Below are 21,344 nucleotides of genomic sequence, written 5' to 3'. Positions count from 1 at the left end.
TTCTGCTGAAATATCTTCGGATTTTCCTTCAATTAGCCCTAAAGATTGGCTGTCCTTACCATCATAAACTTCAGAATGACCCTCTCCCCAGCCCTAAGAAATAATTGAAACCTACATTAAGGTCCTTCCTTGTAGGACATGGGAATTTCCTGGTATCTCCTTTAACTCTTTCTCCCTATTTATCAGGGGTGAAATCCAGCAGGTTCTGGAGAACCAGTAGCAGAAATTTTGAGTAGTTCAGAGAACCGGCAAATACCACCTCTGGCTGGCCCCAGAGTGGGGTGGGAATGGAGATTTTGCAATATCCTTCCCCTGGAGTGGGGTGGGAATGGAGATTTTGCAGTATCCTTCCCCTGCCATGCCCACCGTACCACACTACGCCCACCAAGCCACGCCCACTGTAAAAAAAATTGGATTTCACCACTGCTATTTATCCTATACATCTATGCTGCTTTCAGATTCAACCGCTGCAGAAGGACTTCTGAACTATGGATGCAGGAGCTAAGGAGCAGGGTTCTTTAAATTCTTAATTTGCTTCATACATGGTAAGTTTCTTTTACTGTTTCTTAGAATCTCTTTAAAACGTGTTAATCGCAGCATGAATCAATTTCAAAGAAGAACAGCATTTGCTCATTTTCTGATTGGCATCACATGTTCATTACATTTGGGGAACTGACCATTCAAAGGTATTTATGTATCTTAGAGCTTCTCTTATTCCCTTCCAGTATGGCTAAACAATTTTATCTCCCCTGCCTTGCTTTATGGAAGAGGTGGAATCCCTTGCCAGTCTCCCATTTTTATCATATTGTGAAATACCCTGGAGATTTGAGGCAGGATAGCTAATATTTAGTAGCTGGTCATAATAACAAGTACTAACAAGAATATATTTGCTGAAGCTAATATTTTCCTTTAGTTCTTTGATTGTTCTGATGCTGTTTAGCACACATTCTACTTGCATTTGCTTTAACTATATAACTAAAAGCTGATTGAAGTACCTCATACTTAAACCTATCCAGTTATAGGAGAAATCATAGAAGTTGTACATCTACAGTCATAGATTTCAGGGAATCTAATTCAATCTCTTGTTGATATAAAATATCCTTATTATAATAATACTTATTATAAAACATCATTATAAAACATCTTCATTATAAGAGCTGTGGTGGCGAGGTGATTAGAATGCAGTATTGCAGGCTAATTCTGCCGACGGCCAGCAGTTCGATTCTGAGCGGCTCAAGGTTGACTCAGCCTTAACTCCTTCCTAGGTCGGTAAAATGAGGACGCAGATTGTTGGGGGCAATAGGCTGACTCTGTAAACCGCTTAGAGAGGCTGTAAAGCACCGTGAAGCAGTATATAAGTTTAAGTGCTATTGCTATTGCTATTACTTTTTTTACCCAGGATTGATACATACTGTATTTTTCGGAGTATAAGACGCATCTATCTTTTTTGGTGAGGAAAAGAAGAAAAAGAAATCTGCCTCTGCCATGCAGCAAACAGCAAACAGCTTGCTTTACTTTCATTTTCGTTTTTAGCATAGCTTGATTAGCACAAGGAAAAAAAAATCTGCTCCAGCAATTTACTTCTTTGCAGCAAGCAGCAGAAGAGCCCTGCACAAAACAGCTGAGAGCAAATCAGCTGAGAGTCGGGAGGCCGATCCAATCAACTTGTGCTAATTAGGCTCTGCTGAAGCTGAAAGGAGCTGTTTTTTCTTGCTGTTTGCTTGCAAGGAGGTAACTGCTGCGAGGCAGAGGCCAAAGGGTGGGGGCCAGTGGGTGGGCGGGGCTGCATTCGGTGTATAAGACGCACCTAAATTTTCACTCCCTTTTAGGGGGGAAAAAGATGCGTCTTTTACTCTGAAAAATACGGTAGCTGTCCAACCTCTGCTTAATACCAGATTTAGCATGTTAAATCCATAGCTGAGTCACTAAATCCATAGCAATAGCAATAGCACTTAGACTTATATACCGCTTCATAGTGCTTCAAAGCCCTCTCTAAGCAGTTTACAGAGTTAGCATATTGCCCCCAACAATCTGGGTCCTCATTTTACCCACCTCGGAAGGATGGAAGGCTGAGTCAATCTTGAGCCGGTGAGATTCGATCTGCTGAACTGTAGCTAGCAGTCAGTTGAAGTAGCCTGCAGTACTGCACTCTAACTACTGCGCCACCTCGGCTCTGCGCCATAGTTTGTGTGGAGATGGATTGTATGCTCCACCCTCAAGAATGACTCGGAAAACTTTCTCCTAGAATCTTGGAAAATCAATTCCAATCAATGGGTGGACCAATTGGACCAAAAGTCTAACTCACCTTTTCCTGCTTTCCGGGATCAAATGGAAAGAGCTGCAGGAAATGCTGACTAATCTTTCATTAAACCCACCCACCCCCTTTTTCCCCCCAGGAAATTGAACCCCTTGGTTTGAGCCCTGCCTTTTGGAACAAGAAAAAACAGATCTGCTCATTAAATTGGAAAGTTGCCATCCTGTTTCCTTTCACCTTTAAATTGTCTCTTTTCAAGGCTAAACAATAAAGGGTGGGGGAGAAGGCAGCTGTAATATTGAAATGGTGGAGCCAGCAGGGGAATCATATGATGAAAGTATTTTGCAGAGATTGGTTGGCTACTGGGTGCCATCTAACAATTCAGTTTTGAAGGAGAGGACGAATATTTTATGCTCTGTTGTTTATTTTCTGCCTTTCTCCTGCTTCTGTCTGACTCAACCAACTAATCATCATAATCATTTATACAAGTGCCCAGATAACAGAAAACCATCACATCGGACTGCAGTCTAAATATTTGCTGCATTCCCCTTGATGTAAATCCATATGAATTCATTCACATCCAACACACCATCGAAGCTTTGTTAGCCAAAAAAATGACAACACCCCCCCCCATTCGAAACAGTCCAAACATTCCCTCCCCCCATTGGAGCAAAACGGCAAAAACACATCCAATGGTTTTTAAATATTCTCATGAGTGTAAATGCTTCAGGGCAGCATTCGTTTTCCCCTTTTTCCTAGGAAAATGGTATTATGTTTTTACACACTGCTTTCCTAGTAGCCATCCAAAAATGCTTAACTGTTCTCTCCCTTTTTTTAATTGAAGGGAGATGGTAGAATGAAGGGTGGACAAAAGCTAAACCCAGACACCAATAGACAATCAATTACACCTGATTTTTAAATAAGTGATATAAAGTATGGAAGTATAGAAGAAAACTGTGGTATTTGCTGTGGCACTATAATAAAAGCACACATGGATTCTTTATTTTTCCGTTTTCTGTCCATGATGCTTATTCAGCATGAAATTTTAGAAGAGAGATCAAATGTGCTGTGCAGTTTACTTATGTACTAGCATAGACATCCTCTTTTTATATTTTTCTATCTCCTTAGCCCTTTATCCAGTTAAGTGTATTTGCATGTCTCCTGAACTCCCAGTGTAAATGGTTCCTATCTGATGTATAGGAGATCTTATACTATCTGATGTATAGGAGATTTTATATGCTATGTTTTATCTCGGCTGTTCACCGCCCTTTTGGAGAAGGGCGGTATAAAAATCAAATCAAATAAAAATAAATAAATAAATCTAATTCTCCTCCCCCCAGCACAACTTTCTGTGTGTTTCATGTGGGATTGAGAGTGTGATGTAGTCTCACAAAATTGTCTCATTCTTGTTAGGACCATTTTCACAATACTACTTCCTTCAGCTTTCCCTTGACATTGGGGTTACACCTGGGTTGAATGTTCAGGTGAGGATGTATATATATGTGTATGTATATGTGTGTGTGTGTGTGTGTGTGTGTCTGTATGTGTGTACACACACACACACACACACACACACACACACATATACACATACATCAAATATATAATGTTTGCAACTATAACAAATAGCTACAGTCATGGCTAAGATAAGCAAACACTTGAAGGAGAACATTACTTAAGTATATCTACCAGAATAAATAAACTTTTAAATTGTCATAAGAGTCCATTCTTTTTTTTTAATTCAGAAAAAAATAATACCCTTGCTTATTTAATGAACCACTCCACCAGCCAATCACTACAGCCACAAAATCAATGTCCCTTGTATTTCTTGTTTTAAGTAGATAATGGAATGAGATATACAAACCAGTGTCACGGGCTTGGATTTCAACTTTGTCATGCTTAGAGAAAGTCATTTATCTTTTGGACTAAGCCATTATGTAATTGGTTAGTGATTTAGACACACAATCACACTTGGTATTTGAGGAAATGTTCAACAAGTCATTGTTTTAATCACATAGAAGGATTTGTGAAATCAAACGCACATGATCACCTGCTACCTAAACCATTTAAAACTTAAGAATACATTTAACCAGCAAATTTCAACAAGTCTGTATCTCAGAATTAGTTTATGGATTGTGTGTATAGGTTTACTTCTCTTCTGCCATATTCTCATCATATGCTAAATAATTAATTAGTTTATGGACTTGGTTTCTAGCAAAATCAGCCCCAAAGGATCCTGAAGCAGTTAGTGAATATCTATAATTCTTTGTCATCACATTTACAATCTGAACACACAGTACAAGCTATTACGAATATAAAATAGCATGATAGAATGGCAAGGTGAGAATCATGGAAACATTCCACATCCAGCAGTGATATTAGAATTGCTCTGCTAGAATTTCTCTGCTTCTCCTCCTGTCTTCTGCAGCTTGATGAATAAGATGGAACGCTAGCCAGGAAAGCCTAATTTAAAGCCAGGTATACTGGCTTAAGTGATGCAAGGTTTACACTTCACATTTACCAACTTCAAATTATATCGCCTGGATTATGCAGTTCAGCGTACAGGATAAGGGAGATGTTACAAAACCCATAAATGCATGCACATCACTGTAGTCCAAGGGTGTCAAACTCAAAGCCCGGGGGCCGGATTCGGCCCTCAGGCTACTTAGATCTGACCCATGGGGCCACCCTGAAAATTGCAAAGGACCGGACCTCGGGGCCTCTGCAAGTGAAAACGGGGTTCGGGAGGGCCGCATGCAGCCCTTGTGAGCTCCGTTTTAGCTGGTAGAAGGTTGCAGGAGGCCATTGCAGCTGAAAACGGAGCTCGGGAGCCAATTTTCGCTGGCAGAGTGCTCGAGCTCCCACAGGCGCCCCTGACATGAGTGACATCAAGCTGGCCACACCCACCCTGGCCACGCCCACCCCAGCCCTCCGAGGTCAAACACAACCCTGATGCGGCCCTCAATGCAGTGGTGGGATTCAGCCAGTTCGCACCACTTTGGGAGAACCAGTTGTTAACTTTCTGAGCAATTTGGCAAACTGGTTGTTGGAAGAAATCATTAGGGAAGAGAACCGGTTGTTAAATTACTTGAATCCCACCACTGCCTCAATGTAATCGAGTTTGACACCCCTGCTGTAGGGGTGGAAGCATTCCTATGCGGTGGAGAAAGCGAGTAAATAAAAGAAATTAAAGGCAGGATAGAAACAATCTAACTTAGCTTATTGAGACAGTGTTAGTTAAAATACAAAAGGTTTCGTATTATTTTTGATTATGCTACCAGTCTACCTTTTCTCTGGCGGTTCAAGGTAGTGTACCTAAGAGTCTCTAGTAATTCTAGCTTCCTAACAACATTTCTATGAGGTAGATTGAGCTGATGGTTTGACTTCAGCACTCCTTTAAAGACTCGGCACGTTTTTCTGATATGACAGGCCTGCTTATGTTTCATTAAGCCATTTCCTAACCTTCCTACAAGGGAAATAAATTGAGTCATTTGTTAACTTAACTCCCTTTACTTTTCAAACATCAAATGACATTTAGAGACCGTGTGTGGTTTCATTGGGGAAAGGCCAATGACAATAAAAAAAATGAACTGTAGTGATTTTCTTTTTAATTCTCAGATGCTACAGTATAATATCCAAGCTACCTTCGGCATCGAACAGTCACTGAACAATTTCAACTCATAAAATGTGGCTATTATGCAAGGCAAGGTACACCCTCAGATTGAATTTAGGGAGAATAAGCTGTAAGATCCATAATTGCTTGGGCAGGGATTCATAATCATTAAACCAGCCCCGAAGTATCAGTTTTCTAGCTAACCAGAATTTCATATAGACCAGCCATCCAGTTAGATCAAAGGACAAAGATTACAGGCAGGTTACAGGACTCTGTTTGTAGGTGTGTGTGTCCCCCCCCCTTAAATAACTGTTTAAATAAGGACAATATAGAAGCACAAACCTGCACTTTGCACCACATAATGCCATTGTTCAATGAAAATATCTTTTATTTTCTGTCTTTTTAATATCCCAGTCAGCAAGAGCGCAGTCATGAAAGATTAGTACTAGGGTCTTCGGTGCAGCAGTTTAGAATTATGACTGCTTCCTGTAGAAATTGCTTTCACTCTTTATCCCATTCCACCTTCTCCAGGAAATACTTCTGAAAGGATAACAATGCTTTGGAATCTAAAGCTATGCAATTGATTCGCTGTAGTTTTCAATGAACTTTCAGTGCTATTGTTTCTTCCTCATATCCTGTCATGGTTTGTAAACTTATAAGTAATATAAAAGAATGTGCAAAACAGTTACCTCAGGTGTTTCAAGTTCAAGAGAAAACCCCACTTGTTCCATTTTTTTTTCCTCCGAATTCAAAAGAAAGATGATTTTGTCCTGGCCTCAGAATAAAACAAATAATGGTGTTTTGAGTGTTCAGGCTATTGCAAGGGCTCTGCCATTTTTAAAAATCATGATTGGGTGTTGTTTTGTTTTGTTCTTCAATGTTTCTAGCTTTGCGTAGTCTTCAGCGTAGCTTCAGGTAGTCCTCGACTTAACAATCACAAGTGAGCCAAAGGCTTCATGGCTCACTTGTGGTTGCTAAGTGTGTCTTGCTTCGTTTTATGGCCTTTTTTGCCACAGTTGTTAAGCGATTCTCTACGGTCGCTAAGTGAATCATGTGGTCGCTAATTGAATCTGGCTTCCCCCATTGACTTTGTTTGTCTGAAGATGGCTGGGAAGGTCAAAAATGGCAATCACACAACCCCGGGAGAGTGATCATAAATACATGCCAATTGCCAAGTGGTCGAATTTTGATCATGTGACTAATCATGGGGATGCCGCAATGGTTGTAAGTGTGAAAACTGGTCATAAATCACTTTTTTCAGTGCTGCTGTAATTTTGAATGGTCATTAAATGAATGAGTATAACTCCAGGGCTACCTTTATTGCAGAAAGGAATGAATCCTTTTTCGACTATTGTTGGCTGAAGTTGGATGAGGTATTGGGGAAGGCTAAAAAGAGAGCAGGAAAACAGCAGGTTTTTTTTAAGCTTATGCTCGGAGGGAGATGTTTCTGGTGCTAGGTCCCAGGCAGTCCAGTATGGATCAAACAAAAAATGCCACATCTTATCTTCAGAGGCAAACTCCTGATGAGGGACCAAGCATAAGCACTGCTAAAGATACCTCACATTTGCCCACCTGTTTGGTAGATAAACATGCTACTTTAAAAATATAATTTTGCAGGATCCAATCTGAGTCTGTCACCAGAACCAAAGATTTATTCTTCCAGGTTTTCAAACTCATGCTGGAGCCCATCCTCAGGGATATTCTCTCTCCCCCTCCCCCTCCCTGAGGATGGGCTCCAGCACGAGCTTTAAAACCTGGAAGAATAAACCTTTGGTCTCGGTGACAGACTCACATTGGAGCCTACAAAATTATCCTGGGACACATACATTTACCTTTATTCGCAATATATATTTGAATTGGGGAAGTTAATATTCATTAATATTCACAAAGATGATTAGGGGACTGGAGGCTAAAACATATGAAGAACGACTGCAGGAACTGGGTATGTCTAGTTTAATGAAAAGAAGGACTAGGGGAGACATGATAGCAGTGTTCCAATATCTCAGGGGTTGCCACAAAGAAGAGGGAGTCAAGCTATTCTCCAAAGCACCTTAGGGCAGGACAAGAAGCAATGGGTGGAAACTAATCAAGGAGAGAAGCAACTTAGAATTGAGGAGAAATTTCCTGACAGTTAGAACAATTAATCAGTGGAACAACTTGCCTCCAGAAGTTGTGAATATTCCAGCACTGGAAGTTTTTAAGAAGACATTGGATAACCATTTGTCTGAAGTGGTGTAGGGTTTCCTGCCTAAGTAGGGGGTTGGACTAGAAGACCTCCAAGGTCCCTTCCAACTCATTCTATTCTATTCTATTCTATTCTATTCTATTCTATTCTATTCTATTCTATTCTATTCTATTCTGTTCTGTTCTGTTCTGTTCTATTCTATTCTATTCTATCCTATCCTATCCTATCCTATCCTATCCTATCCTATCCTATCCTATCCTATCCTATCCCATCCCATCCCATCCCATCCCATCCCATCCCATCCCATGGTTTGTGTTGTAGCCATGGACTCCTTTGAAAATAGATAACCACCATGCAAATAAAAAAGTTTGTCATAAGGGCATAAACATATTGTGCACATTACACAGGTGCAACTAATGTGGTTGAGAATTTTAGGTTGTAATATACTGGCAGAATATTTTGAGATGCTTCGTCCCAACCTTAACAAAGAAGAAATGGTTACTACTGGTCACAGCTGAGCAATAGCTGAAAAGTCACCTGGAAAGAAAACCCACCTATGGGGTCAGGTAGATAAATGGTTTTGTTTAAGGTAAAGCAGCTCCCAATTTAGTTTTTAACATCAGAAGCAATAATCCAAATTCTAAAGGATTGATCATTTGGCATCAAACAAAGGAAAAGACAAGACACAAGAATTACCCCACTTATCCTACTGAGCAGTCATCTGGCTTGTTTGGTTTGGTATGTTATGCAAATCCAGCCCTTGTGTTAGCGAACCATAGCTTAGCATAATGAACAAAACCAGCCAATTGTGTCCTATTAAACAAACCAGACTTTAACAGATTATGGCTTGCCTCTTGTAAAAGTTGCTTCTACTTGGATGCAATGATTGGTGGGGAAGGAAATGAGCTTACCTTCCCTTGAGAGTTGTTTTCTTGATCAAAATTAGACTTCAGCCTAATTTCTTCCAGCGGGAGAAAAAAATTCTGGGCTTCCCATAGTTTTTCTGCAATGTAAAGGGGGCATCCTTTAGTTCTGCGTGTGGTGCCCCACAACAAATCAGAGAGCTTTCAGTGGGAGGTTTGTGTATTGGGGCAGTATTTCTTATTTTGCAAGAACACCCCCAGGTAGTGTTTTGCTTCTCTGCACTTATACGTGATCTTAATTAGGCCATTTATGGGACAATGAATGCTAAAAATTATATTTTAAGCAGCCCATTTAATAAAATAAATAAATAAAACATCAATACACGTCACAATACTCTATCCGTCCAACCAGATCAAGAAGAATGGGCATGCTGCAGATTCCGTCAGCCAAAGAATGCTGTCTGGCAGGGACCAAAATACGAGCTTTTTCCGCAGTGGTCCCTGCTCTGTGGAACATCCTCCTTTCGGAGATCAGAATGGCCCCCAACCCTGCTAGCCTTTCCTAAGGCCTTAAAAACTTGGCTATGCTGTCGTATTCCTCTCCCTCTGTTGAGGCAGGGGACTACCCAGGACAAGATCCAGAGGTCCATCAGCATTTGAAAGACAAAGGTCACTCTTTTGAAAACAGCTAAACCCACATTGTGGATAGAGAGGGCCGTTGATTTCAAAGAGGGGGAGAAGAGGCCATCTATGTTAGAACAGAACAAACCTCCCTCAACATAGGGAGAGTAATGCAAGACTACCTACTGTATTTTTCGGAGTATAAGACGCTCCAGACTATAAGACACACCTACCTTTTTTGGTGAGGAAAACAAGAAAAAGAATCTGCCTCTGCCTCCGCCTCCCAGCAATTTTGCCTCCTTGCAGCAAACGGCAAATAGCCTGCTTTACTCTCATTTTTGTTTTCAGCATAGCTTGATTAACACAAGAAAAAAAATATATGCTCCCAGCAATTTACCTCCTTGCAGCAAGTGGCAGAGGCCCGCGCAGCCATAGGCAATGGCAATATCTGCAGCCTGAAACAGCTGAGAATCGGGAGGCCAATCCAAGGGACAATCAATTTATGCTAATTAGGCTGTGCTGAAGCTGAAATGGGCTGTTTCTTCTTGCTGCTTGCTTCAAGGAGGTAAATTGCTGGGAGGCAGAGGCCAAAGGGTGGGGGCCAGTGGGCGGGCAGGTTTACATTCGGTGTATAAGACACACCCAAATTTGGGGGAAAGGTGTGTCGTTACTCTGAAAAATACGGTATCTCCTGCCTACAACACAATCCTTTCAGCAGTTTCAAGAAGATTCCACTTCCATTTACACTCTGATTCAGGTGATCCCGAGGACATAGATAAACCCCCAAGTGGCCTCACCGGCTCTTTGAGAGAGTGTTAATGACCAGTTGACTGCAAACAAATATGATCCTTCCATCCCCTCCACCATCCAGTGAGAATTGATGAAACTTCTTGGATGAGAAGCAAAATGTCTTCTTCCTCAAGGAAAAAACATAACCCAGTTGCCTTTTGAAAAAGCACCTTTGAGACATACCAACTCAGACAAACAAAGTAACAGGAACAACAGCCTAATCAAGGAACCGCCAAGAACACTCCCACCAACACTGATAGGGCAAGCCATTAATATATAAACAGAGACCAAATCCCACTCTGTTCTAGCACTAAGGTTACCTATTTGGGTAATGAAACGTTTGCAAGTATACCACCAAGCTCAGAGAGCACCAAGGACCTCATAATTTAACCCTGAACGTCAAATAATTTTCTTCTATATTGGTAAATTGAATAAGCTCAGGTTTTACTAGAATAATGATTAAAACTGTACCCACAATCCAGCCCAGGATTTCAAGCCATACAAAATTCTGTAGGAGGGTTGAATATTGTCAGATCTAGGTGGAAATGAAAGTTTCCTGATAATCAAATAAGGCTCAGGGTTGAGTTATCCGTCATAAAAGTGTTCCAAAAATTCCTCTACTTGGGATATTTCTGAATTAACTCTTCTTCCAACCTGCTACTATGCCTTTTTTTTTTTTTTTTGATACCACACCTATAGTTTTTGTAGTCTTGAGAACTATGCATTTGAGTTTCCATGCCTGGTGTCCATGGTCACAGTCTATGGGCATAGCATCTGGAGCTGAGAGACTTCATTCTTCCATGAGTGATGCTACTGCCTGATTCTCCAGAAATATGCTAGGAACCCCCTAGCCTTTCTGATCCTCTGAGGCCATGACAACCATCTGAAACTGGCTGAAGGACCACTTAGACCTCCAATGAGAACATTGATCAAGGCGTCTGCAGAGCTACGCATCTGCAGACGGGTCTGATATGAGATGTGTAGGATTATGCTGTCAACGCCTTTAATTTCCCAGGAGGTTTTCGAAATAAATCTTTACCAAGAGCTGGCTAATTTTCAACATCCATCAAAATCATACAAAAACTAAGTGACATTTCAGAAAAACTAGTAGGCCTTCAGCAACTAATAAGCCAGCTGGAGAATTGGGTTTGTCATCACCGAAAAGTGCACTGTGTTGGTTTGAGTTCTATTGTTTTCAGGAGAGCATTTTTTAAAGTTGTGTTTTAAAAGGCAGACAGAAGGACCTGCCTACAGGCAGTTTGTTTGCCATCCAAAAGCTGTCTGTCATGAAGGATCAGTAAAACATTTTGTGAGTGTTTTGAAATCATCACAAGCAGGATGCCTTTGTACAATTTTTTAAAGAAAACAAAACTCCCGTGCTATATTTTTCAGTATGCTGATAATGTAACAGAAATGTATCATGCAGATTAAAATTGTTGTAAATATCAAAATGTAAATAATGTCATTTTGGTTTCTAATTCTAACATACATAAAAGTCTAATTAGATGTAAGCAGGAATTTCTCCTTTATATACAATATCATACAACAACACAAATAAAGAAACCTAGACTAAGTGTTTGAAGGAAAAGAAAAAACTGTTTTAAATTACAACAAAGACGAATCGTATGGAAAAGATTTAGAATGAATAAAATCAAGAAAGTGAAGAAGATCTTAAAGGGTAAATTCAGTGGAGGAAATACCATCAAGGCAATTAATACCTGGGGCAGTTCCAGATATACAGCTGGAATAGTAGACTGGACTCAAACAGAACTAAAAACAATGGATAGGAAGGCCAGAAAAATACCGTGTTTCCCTGAAAATAAGCCCTCCCCAAAAATATTTAAACACATGTGCAGCCGGTCCCTGCCATTTCCTCTGGTTAGGGTTAGGGAGACAGAGCTGGAAATCAGGTAAGATGGCAAGAGGATCCCTGTCTTGCTCCATGTGCCCCAAAATAATAAGACCTCCGCAAAAATAAGTGCTTATTTCAGGGTTCAAAAATATATAAAATAGGGTCTTATTTTCAGGGAAACACGGTATGAATCATGCCCTTCATCCATGGAGCAATGTTGACAGACTCTAGTTACCAAGGAAAATAGGCAGGTGTGGACTATTGCAAGTACGTCAGATGGTTGAAGAAAAAAAGGCATTGGAAGAATATTTCACAGACAGTGAAGACGCTGCATTGAAGCTAGTATACTGGATGACTTACTGAGTATGGAGACACCAAACTAGTCTACAAGAAAGACCAAATGAAGAACAGAAAAGAGACCTGGAAAAACAAAGTATTACATGCCCAGTATGTAATTTTTTTTAAATTTGGTATGCTTTGTTTTTACTTAGGCTGTGCACCGCCCTGAGTCCTATTTGGAGAAGGGCGGTATAGAAATTTAAACAAATAAATAAATAAATAAATTAAAAAAGAATAGGCAAAGCAGATAATAATAAGATCTGGCTATGGGTAAGAGCAGGAAAATTGAAGAAATAGACAGAGGGGCTAATTCTGGCTGCACAAGACCCAAGTTTTAAGAACAAATGCATACAAGCCAGAATTGAGGAGCAAAAGAAAGCAGTGTCACTTCTGCAAAGAAGCTGAAAAAAACAGTAGACCACCTAGTTATAGCTGCTATAAGAAGATCACACAGACTATTACAAACAACAGCATGAGAAAGTAGCAACAATAGTGCACCGGAAGATCTGCAAGAAATACCACTAATCTGTAAGGTGGGACCATAAAATAGACAAAGTAATGGAAAATGAAGAACCTAAAGCCCTCTGGGATTTTAGAATTCAAATTGACAGGCAGCTGCCACATAACATCCCAGACGTAACAATTGTCAATAAGAAAGACTAAAAAGTGGACATGGCAGTTTTCTTACAACAGGCGATTAGTTGGATTTGATTTATTGAACTGAATCACTTACCTAGCATTGCATCATGCAGCGAACCATGAACTAATGAGTCATATTTTAACCTCACATGTTGTGATATTCACTAACTTGGTACATATTTTGTAATTGTAATTTTGTAAGTGTCACCTGAACTTTTATTTTCTCCAAAATGAAAACGGGCGTCAAGCTTGATTTCATTGAGGGCTACATCAGGGTTGAGTTTGACTTCGGGGGGGGCCAGGGTGGGAGTGGCCAGCTCAATGTCACTTGTGTCAGGGGGGCACCTGGGGTGGACAAGTGCTAAGGCAGGACTTCCCTCAGACCCTCCCTCACTCTCATTATAATCTTCTTTCCTTCCTTCCTTCCTTCCTTCCTTCCTTCCTTCCTTCCTTCCTTCCTTCCTTCCTTCCTTCTTCTCCTCTTTCCTTATTTTTTCTTTCTTGCTCTCTTCCCATCTTCCCTTCTTTTTCTTTCCTCTTTCCCTTTCTCATTTCCAATCCATTCTTGCATGCTCAAATACAAAAGGGGAAATATTTCTCCTTTTGTTTTGTTTTTAATTTGTTTTGCTAGCCCTCTGCCAGCAAAAACAGAGTGTGCCCCCCCCGTGCCCTGTTTTCAGCTGCGACAGCCTCCTGCAGCCCTCTGCCAGCAAAAACGGGGCCTATTTTCGCTGGCAGAGCGCTCCAGGAGGCTGTTGCAGCCACCGCAGCCTCCCCGAACTCCATTTTCGCTGGCAAAGGGCTGAAGGAGGCCATTGTGGCCGAAAACGGAGCCCGGGAGGGCCACAAGTGGCCCTCCCAGGCTTCATTTTTGTTGGCAGAGGCACTGCCGATTGATCCTTTGCCATTTCCAGGGTGGCCCTGCAGGCCACATCTAAGCACCCCTGAATTAGAATAACATATTATTAACAATAGTTTGGTACTATTCTTTGAACTTTGCTTTGTTTTCAGTTTCTGTTTTCTTTCTCTGTCTTGTTGAAATAAGGAAGTTTTCCAAGTGAAGTAAGGGTGTGATTTTTCTCAACGCAATTTAATAGGAGAGCAGGGTTGATGGTTAAAGCAGATGAATAATAATGAAGGCAAGACCAGAATTTGGAGAAGGAATCCCAGCTCCCTTTTTTTTAACCTTCTTGCAAGTCTATTCCATGGTTTACTTTCATGGGATTCAGAGGTGGTATTCAGCAGGTTCTGAGCAGTTCTGGAGAACCGGTAGTGGAAATTTTGAGTAGTTCGGAGAACCGCTAAATACCGCCTCTGACTGTCCCCACACCCATCTATTCTCTGCCTCCCTAGTCCCAGCTGATTGGGAGGAAATGGGGATTTTGCAGTAACCTTCCCCTGGAGTGAGGAGGGAATGGAGATTTTACAGTATTCTTCCCTGCCATGCCCACCAAGCCACGCCCACAGAACCGGTAGTAAAAAAAAATTAATCCCACCACTGATGGGATTCCCATCTCCAAATTATAGGAAAGGGTGTCACGGAATTTCAACCAAATGCAGATTGAGATGGCATTGGGAGGCTGCAGAAATAGGCTTACCGCTGGCAGGTTATTGGTGCCCAAGTTCAAAAATATAATAAATATTTACTTTCATGGAAACTGGAAAGCATCACTGTGGTCATGGTGCTAGGAGATTTTATCCTTATAAGCATTTTATTGTAGAAAAAGATGAAAACAGACTAAACTAGACAATCGTGAGATTGCAAAGCACACTATAGTTCACAAACTTGGCTACCTTATTTCTGCTTCTTTTTGATTGTGAGCACAGTAGAGGTAATCCTTGACCTACAGCCATTCGTTTAGCGACCAAAATTACAACAGCACTGAAAAAAGTGACTTACAACTAGACCTCACACTTACAATGTTCACGGCATCCCCACGGTCGAAAATTTGGGTGGTTGGCAACCTGCAGGTATATACGGCAGTTGCAGGGTCCTTGGATTGTGTGATGATCATTTGCAACTTTCCCAGTTGATTTCTGACAAACAAAGTAAATGGGGGAAGCCAGATTTGCTTAACAACGGAGTGATTCACTTAACAACTACTACAGAGCCTGTAGTACAGTGGACTAAAGCACACTGTTATTAACATCTGCCTGCAATTACTGCAAGTTCAAATCTTACCAGGCTCAAGGTTGACTCAGCCTTCCATCCTTTCAAAGGTAGGTGAAATGAGGACCCAGATTGTGGGGGCAATAAGCTGACTTTGTATAAATATACAAAAGTATGAAGGCTATTGCTTAACGCATGGTAAGCCGCCCTGAGTCTCCGGAGAAGGGCGGCATATAAATTAAAGCAAAAAAAAAAAAAACAACTTCAGTGGTTCATTGAACTGTAGCAAAAAGAAAGATCATAAATTTGGCGCAACTTAACAGCTGCCTTGCTTGGCAACTGAAATTCTGGTTACAATTGTGATTGTAAATCGAAGACTATCTGTAATCAGGGGTGGTTTGCAGGGGTTCGGAGAACCTCTAGCTAAGATTCCGTGCAGTTTGGAGAACCCCCAAATCATACTCCTGGCTGGCCCTGCCCACCCCGTCCCTCTCAGAAGTCCCCACACAGCCCGTTTTGGATGCAGATAAGTGCAGGGTATGCGTGGAGGCTCAGGGAGGGAAAAAAACAGGCCTACCGGAGGTTCAGGAAGTTTTTGGGCATTTTCACCCTCCTGGAGGCTCAAGAAAAGCCTCTGGAGCCCAGGGAGGGCAAAAACGCCACACACACCCCACCGTGGTACAGGAGGCTGACTAGGCCATGCCCAGCATGAGCACACCCACCCAGCAACCGGGCACAGAACCCCTTGCTAAAATTTTTGAAGCCCACCCCTACCTGTAATGGAAGGCCTTTCTAAGAGTTATGGACAGAAAAGTGTACCAAGCAGCCTTTCAACTATCAACACACACACACACACACACACACACACACACACACACACACACACACCAGGATTTTTATAATGTTACTCTTAACCTGACTTTAAATTTAAAATAGTGATAGCAGAATAACAGAGTTTGAAGGGACCATGTAGGTCATCTAGTCCAACCCCCCACTCAAGCAGGATTTGTTTCAATTATATGAAATGAAAGAAAATATGAGAAGTCAGGAACAAGATTAGATATGAACTTAAAGATCCATCCCAAGATCTTTTCCTTCTGTTATTCCAAAAGCTACTGTAGCATGGGTGAGTTCCATAATTTTTTCAATTTAAAGCACACATGTGACTATTTCAACATATTTGGGGATCGTTTTATTTAAAAATATCATTTCTTACAATTCGCACAAGAATATGCTAATGATTTATTTATTGGTGTTTGTTAAAATGTTCTTGACTTCTGCATAGATTATGGGTGTCAAACTCGTGACATCATGTTGTCGTCACGTGATATATCACAACTTTTTCCCCCTTCGCTAAACCGGAGATGGGCGTGGCCAGTGTGTGACGCATCCGGCCTGCAGACTGCAAGTTTGACACCCCTGTTATAGACCATTCGTTTCACCACTCCTGACCCTCACCTTCTCATCTGCTTAAAGGGAGAAAATCAGCTGGTGATCTCTGCCAGCAATTGGAGGGAAGGGATGGAATTAACCCAACAGGGAAGGTGGCAATTATCTTTAATATGGCTGTATAGCACTTCAGTGCTGACTCCAGTGATATGGCTCCTGCAAAGAGTTGTAGGGGGAGTGTTATATTGGCATTCCCGTGTGCTTTATGGAATCAGAAGAACTGCACAACCCGAGCCTTTAACAAAGATGGCTGGCAGTGGAGACAGCTGACAAGATTTGGGCAATTTAAGCAAAGTTGGGCCTGCCAGATATATGGAAGCAGATCTAAGATATGTGTTCAAGGACACATATGCACACTTATGCATATATATTCTAAGAAATGGGGCGGGGGGAGTTTTGAACCATTCAGTTCACATAGTAAAACATGTCAAAATGTGGTTTCGTTTGTGCTTTAGGGCGGTTTATGAATTAAATCCTTTGTGGACTTATACGCTGTGATTTATAGCTTAGTGTGTTGGGCGAACATTACTTTTTAGTTTATTCAACAAACAACCGAAAAGCAAATATGGTTTTAATACAGGATATGAATGAGCCCAGTCGGCCTAAGATGTTTAAAAGTGCTGGTATCCAAATATGTGAGGAAACTAGAGGTGTGTGTGTCTGTGTGTGTGTCAAAGTCAAGAAGTCAGTGACAACATGTGATCAAAGCCCCCCCCCCCTTTTTTTTACATGTATTGCACGTAATACATTGATCATATAGTTGTGGTCACCAGTTTGTCCTTATTTTTTTATTTCACCTGCAGAAATTCTTGGTTGTCTGATCTTATATCAACTTTACAGAAAAATCTCAGTTAGTTGCTTAATGTCGTTTTCTTTTCTCTTTGTTCTCTTTGAGCGTGAGCTATAATCTGTTTTGGATTAAATCATGAAATCCAGCTGTAGTGTTACTGTACTGCCACCATGCCTCTTTTTTCCTCCTTTTTCTGAGAGACCAGATGAAAGAAACAATATATTCCGCCTGCCTGTTTCCTACTGTGCCTCTGTCAATCACTGTCGAAAGAAAGAGTACTCTGGGATGTGCCTTAATTACCCTGATCAAAAAGCAGAGGGGGAAGGAAATCCTTGATTACTTTCTCTAGGAGCTGCCTCTAGTCCTTCTGTTGCTGAGGAGATATAGAGGTGCTGCAGGATTAGCTAAAAAACGGGCAGCATTGAGTGTTCAGACTTTATTTACATTCTTGAACAACTTAACCTAGTTTTTTTTTTGTGACTTCGTACTTTTATTAGTATCTCAATTTTAACTGATTTTGACTAATAAGTCCGAAATAGATCTATCTTAGTCTCCTTAGTCTCCCAATGGGCAGCAGGGTGCTTGTTGGCTGCCTGAAAAAAGCCTAGAAACTAGTGGATTGTGATTTCACTGAACTAGGGCTGCATAAAAATCTTGGTTTACGTAGGAAGAACCTGGCTAAAGAGAAATACACACACACACACACACACACACACACACACACACATACACACACAGTCATGGCCATAAATGTTGGCACCCCTTAAATTTTTCCAGAAAATGAAGTATTTCTCACAGAAAAGTATTGCAGTAACACATGTTTTGCTATACACATGTTTATTCCCTTTGTGTGTATTGGAACAAAACCAAAAAAGGGAGGAAAAAAAGCAAATTGGACATAATGTCACACAAAACTCCAAAAATGGGCTGGACAAAATCATTGGCACCCTTTCAAAATTGTGGATAAATAAGATTGTTTCAAGCATGTGATGCTCCTTTAAACTCACCTGGGGCAAGTAACAAGTGTGGGCAATATAAAACTCACACCTGAAAGCAGATAAAAAGTCTTTGCATTGTGTGTCTGTGTGTGCCACACTAAGCATGGACAACAGAAAGAGGAGAAGAGAACTGTCTGAGGACGTGAGAATCAAAATTGTGGAAAAATATCACCAATCTCAAGGTTAGAAGTCCATCTCCAGAGATCTAGATTTGCCTTTGTCCACAGTGCGCAACATTATCAAGAAGTTGGCAACCCATGGCACTGTAGCTAATCTCCCTGGGCATGGACGGAAGAGAAAAATTGATGAAAGGTGTCAATGCAGGATAATCCGGATAGTGGATAAGCAGCCCCAAACAAGTTCCAAAGCAATTCAAGCTGTCCTGCAGGCTCAGGGAACATCAGTGTCAGCGCGAACTATCCGTCGACATTTAAATGAAATGAAACGCTATGGCAGGAGACCCAGGAGGACCCCACTGCTGACACACAGAGACATAAAAAAGCAAGACTACAGTTTGCCGACATGTACTTGAGTAAGCCAAAATCTTTCTGGGCAAACGTCTTGTGGACAGATGAGACCAAGATAGAGCTTTTTGGTAAAGCACATCATTCTACTGTTTACCGCAAACGGAATGAGGCCTACAAAGAAAAGAACACAGTACCTACAGTGAAATATGGTGGAGGTTCACTGATGTTTTGGGGTTGTTTTGCTGCCTCTGGCACTGGGTGCCTTGAATGTGTGCAAGGCATCATGAAATCTGAGGATTACCAACGGATTTTGGGTCGCACTGTAGAGCCCAGTGTCAGAAAGCTGGGTTTGCGTCGGAGATCTTGGGTCTTCCAGCAGGACAATGACCCCAAACATACGTCAAAGAGCACCCAGAAATGGATGGCAACAAAGCGCTGGAGAGTTCTGAAGTGGCCAGCAATGAGTCCAGATCTCAATCCCATTGAACACCTGTGGAGAGATCTTAAAATTGCTGTTGGGAAGAGGTGACCTTCCAATAAGAGAGACCTGGAGCAGTTTGCAAAGGAAGAGTGGTCCAAAATTCCAGGTGAGAGGTCTAAGAAGCCTATTGATGGTTATCGGAAGCGACTGATTTCAGTTATTTATTCCAAAGGGTGTGCAACCAAATATTAAGTAAAGGGTGCCTATGATTTTGTCCAGCACATTTTTGGAGTTTTGTGTGACATTATGTCCAATTTGCTTTTTTTCCTCCCTTTTTTGGTTTTGTTCCAATACACACAAAGGGAATAAACATGTGTATAGCAAAACATGTGTTACTGCAATACTTTTCTGTGAGAAATACTTCATTTTCTGGAAAAGTTTCAGGAGCCCTGCCCTCCCAGGTAAATTAGACAGGAAGCGTGGTTAGATGAGGTTTATTGTAAGGCTACATTAATCTTGCAAATCTGAAAGTACAAACTTCTTTCCACTACTATTAACTGCTTGATCCATTGGGATGGATCACTCCTAAGTTTCTTTCTCTGACCATGGGAGGCTCCTGCCTCTCTTGTCTGATTGTTTCCTAGGCAGCATCTCTTCCCCTTGTTCCCCAAGGTCATTTACTCATTCCATTACACAAATAGATATCTCTTCATCATATTTGGAGTCTTTATCTATAAGCAAATCCATAAATCATCAACTTTTCAATCCTGGTATCAGCAAAAAAAGTCCATAAAGGGTTACCAGAACTTTACAAAAAGAAGTATTTTAACTTCGATCAAATAAACCAACTTTATATTCTTTCCTTTTACTTCTATCATTTTTTTAATTTTTTTTTATTATTTTAAAATAACAGAAAAAATTAAAACAGAAGAGACAACACACAAAGATACATTTTGAAAAAAAATACATAACAAGTGCTTAATAATAACTGAAAAAACAGGAGTATAATATATTGTTACAACAATAAACTTTACAATTCCATGTTTATTTAATTTCTATAGCCATCCATCTCAGACAATGATTCTGGGTGACTTACAGTTTCAAAATCATAAAAACTATTAAAGCAACAAAAACACTTAAAACAATAAAAACATCCAAACTAAGTAAACAGTAGCCAAGCTAGATAAAAATCTTATTTTCTTTTCGCTGTTTATTTCAAATTAAGTTTTTAAGTTTATAATTTATAATAAAAGTTTTCTTTTGTTCAGAGTTGAAGATAAACTCAGTGACTTTTCAAATTTGTCTCTAATAGCTTTAACATAGTTAAGAGGCAGTTTCCAAAAGTGATTAGAAAATGGGTCTTGCAAGTTTAGTATCCTTTAAAAGGTCAGCCTCCAAATAAGTTGGAATGGATTTGTACAACATTCTAAACATCAAGAACTAACCAAGGATAAAACTAACTTCGCTTGTGCAAATCCAGGTCTTTTTATAGGTCTTTAATGTATTTAAGCAAGTTTTGCAAATGTAGCTATTATGGCAGAACTCCTGTAAGACTTTCTGTCCTAATAAAATCATACATGAATATAATATATACTGTCATGATTAAATATATCTTAAATATATGACAAGAGAAGTCAGCCTAAAATGTAACAAATGGAATCATGAGCCCGGAAGGGCCATCACTTGCCTATTCTTCAAGCATTTATCACAGACCAAAATTAGTAACAGCAAACAATATAGACATTTGTCTCAAATATATGTAAAAGTTAGCCCACCCTTGTCAGTTCCTTGCATGACAATCAAGCAATGACCTGCATGCATTTCTGACTTTACAATTCCAATCACACAATACACGTTATGTCATCTATATCATTCAGACATACACAAAGATTAACAGGTCTTTTAAAAATTGATGAGATGCAACCACAACCACAGAATGCCCCTATCCCCTTAA

The 21,344-nt window shown here is 40.5% G+C and overlaps 1 protein-coding gene across 2 annotated transcripts in view; it reads left to right on the top strand.

Annotated features, from left to right (window-relative positions):
* Window positions 1-479: 479 nt before the first annotated feature.
* The window catches only part of PAK5 (p21 (RAC1) activated kinase 5), a 127,027-nt gene continuing 106,162 nt past the window's right edge, over window positions 480-21,344 (top strand). For both annotated transcript variants that reach the window (XM_070933059.1, XM_070933058.1), the window contains exon 1: window positions 480-545. The gene's annotated coding sequence lies outside the window, so the exon portion shown is untranslated. The remainder of the gene's footprint in view (window positions 546-21,344) is intronic.

The sequence above is a fragment of the Pituophis catenifer genome, unplaced genomic scaffold, assembly GCF_029215685.1.
Source record: "Pituophis catenifer annectens isolate HBS135680 unplaced genomic scaffold, rPitCat1.0.hap2 SCAF_1, whole genome shotgun sequence".
NCBI classification, from domain to species: domain Eukaryota; kingdom Metazoa; phylum Chordata; class Lepidosauria; order Squamata; family Colubridae; genus Pituophis; species Pituophis catenifer.
This window is presented reverse-complemented; position numbering and strand designations above follow the sequence as displayed.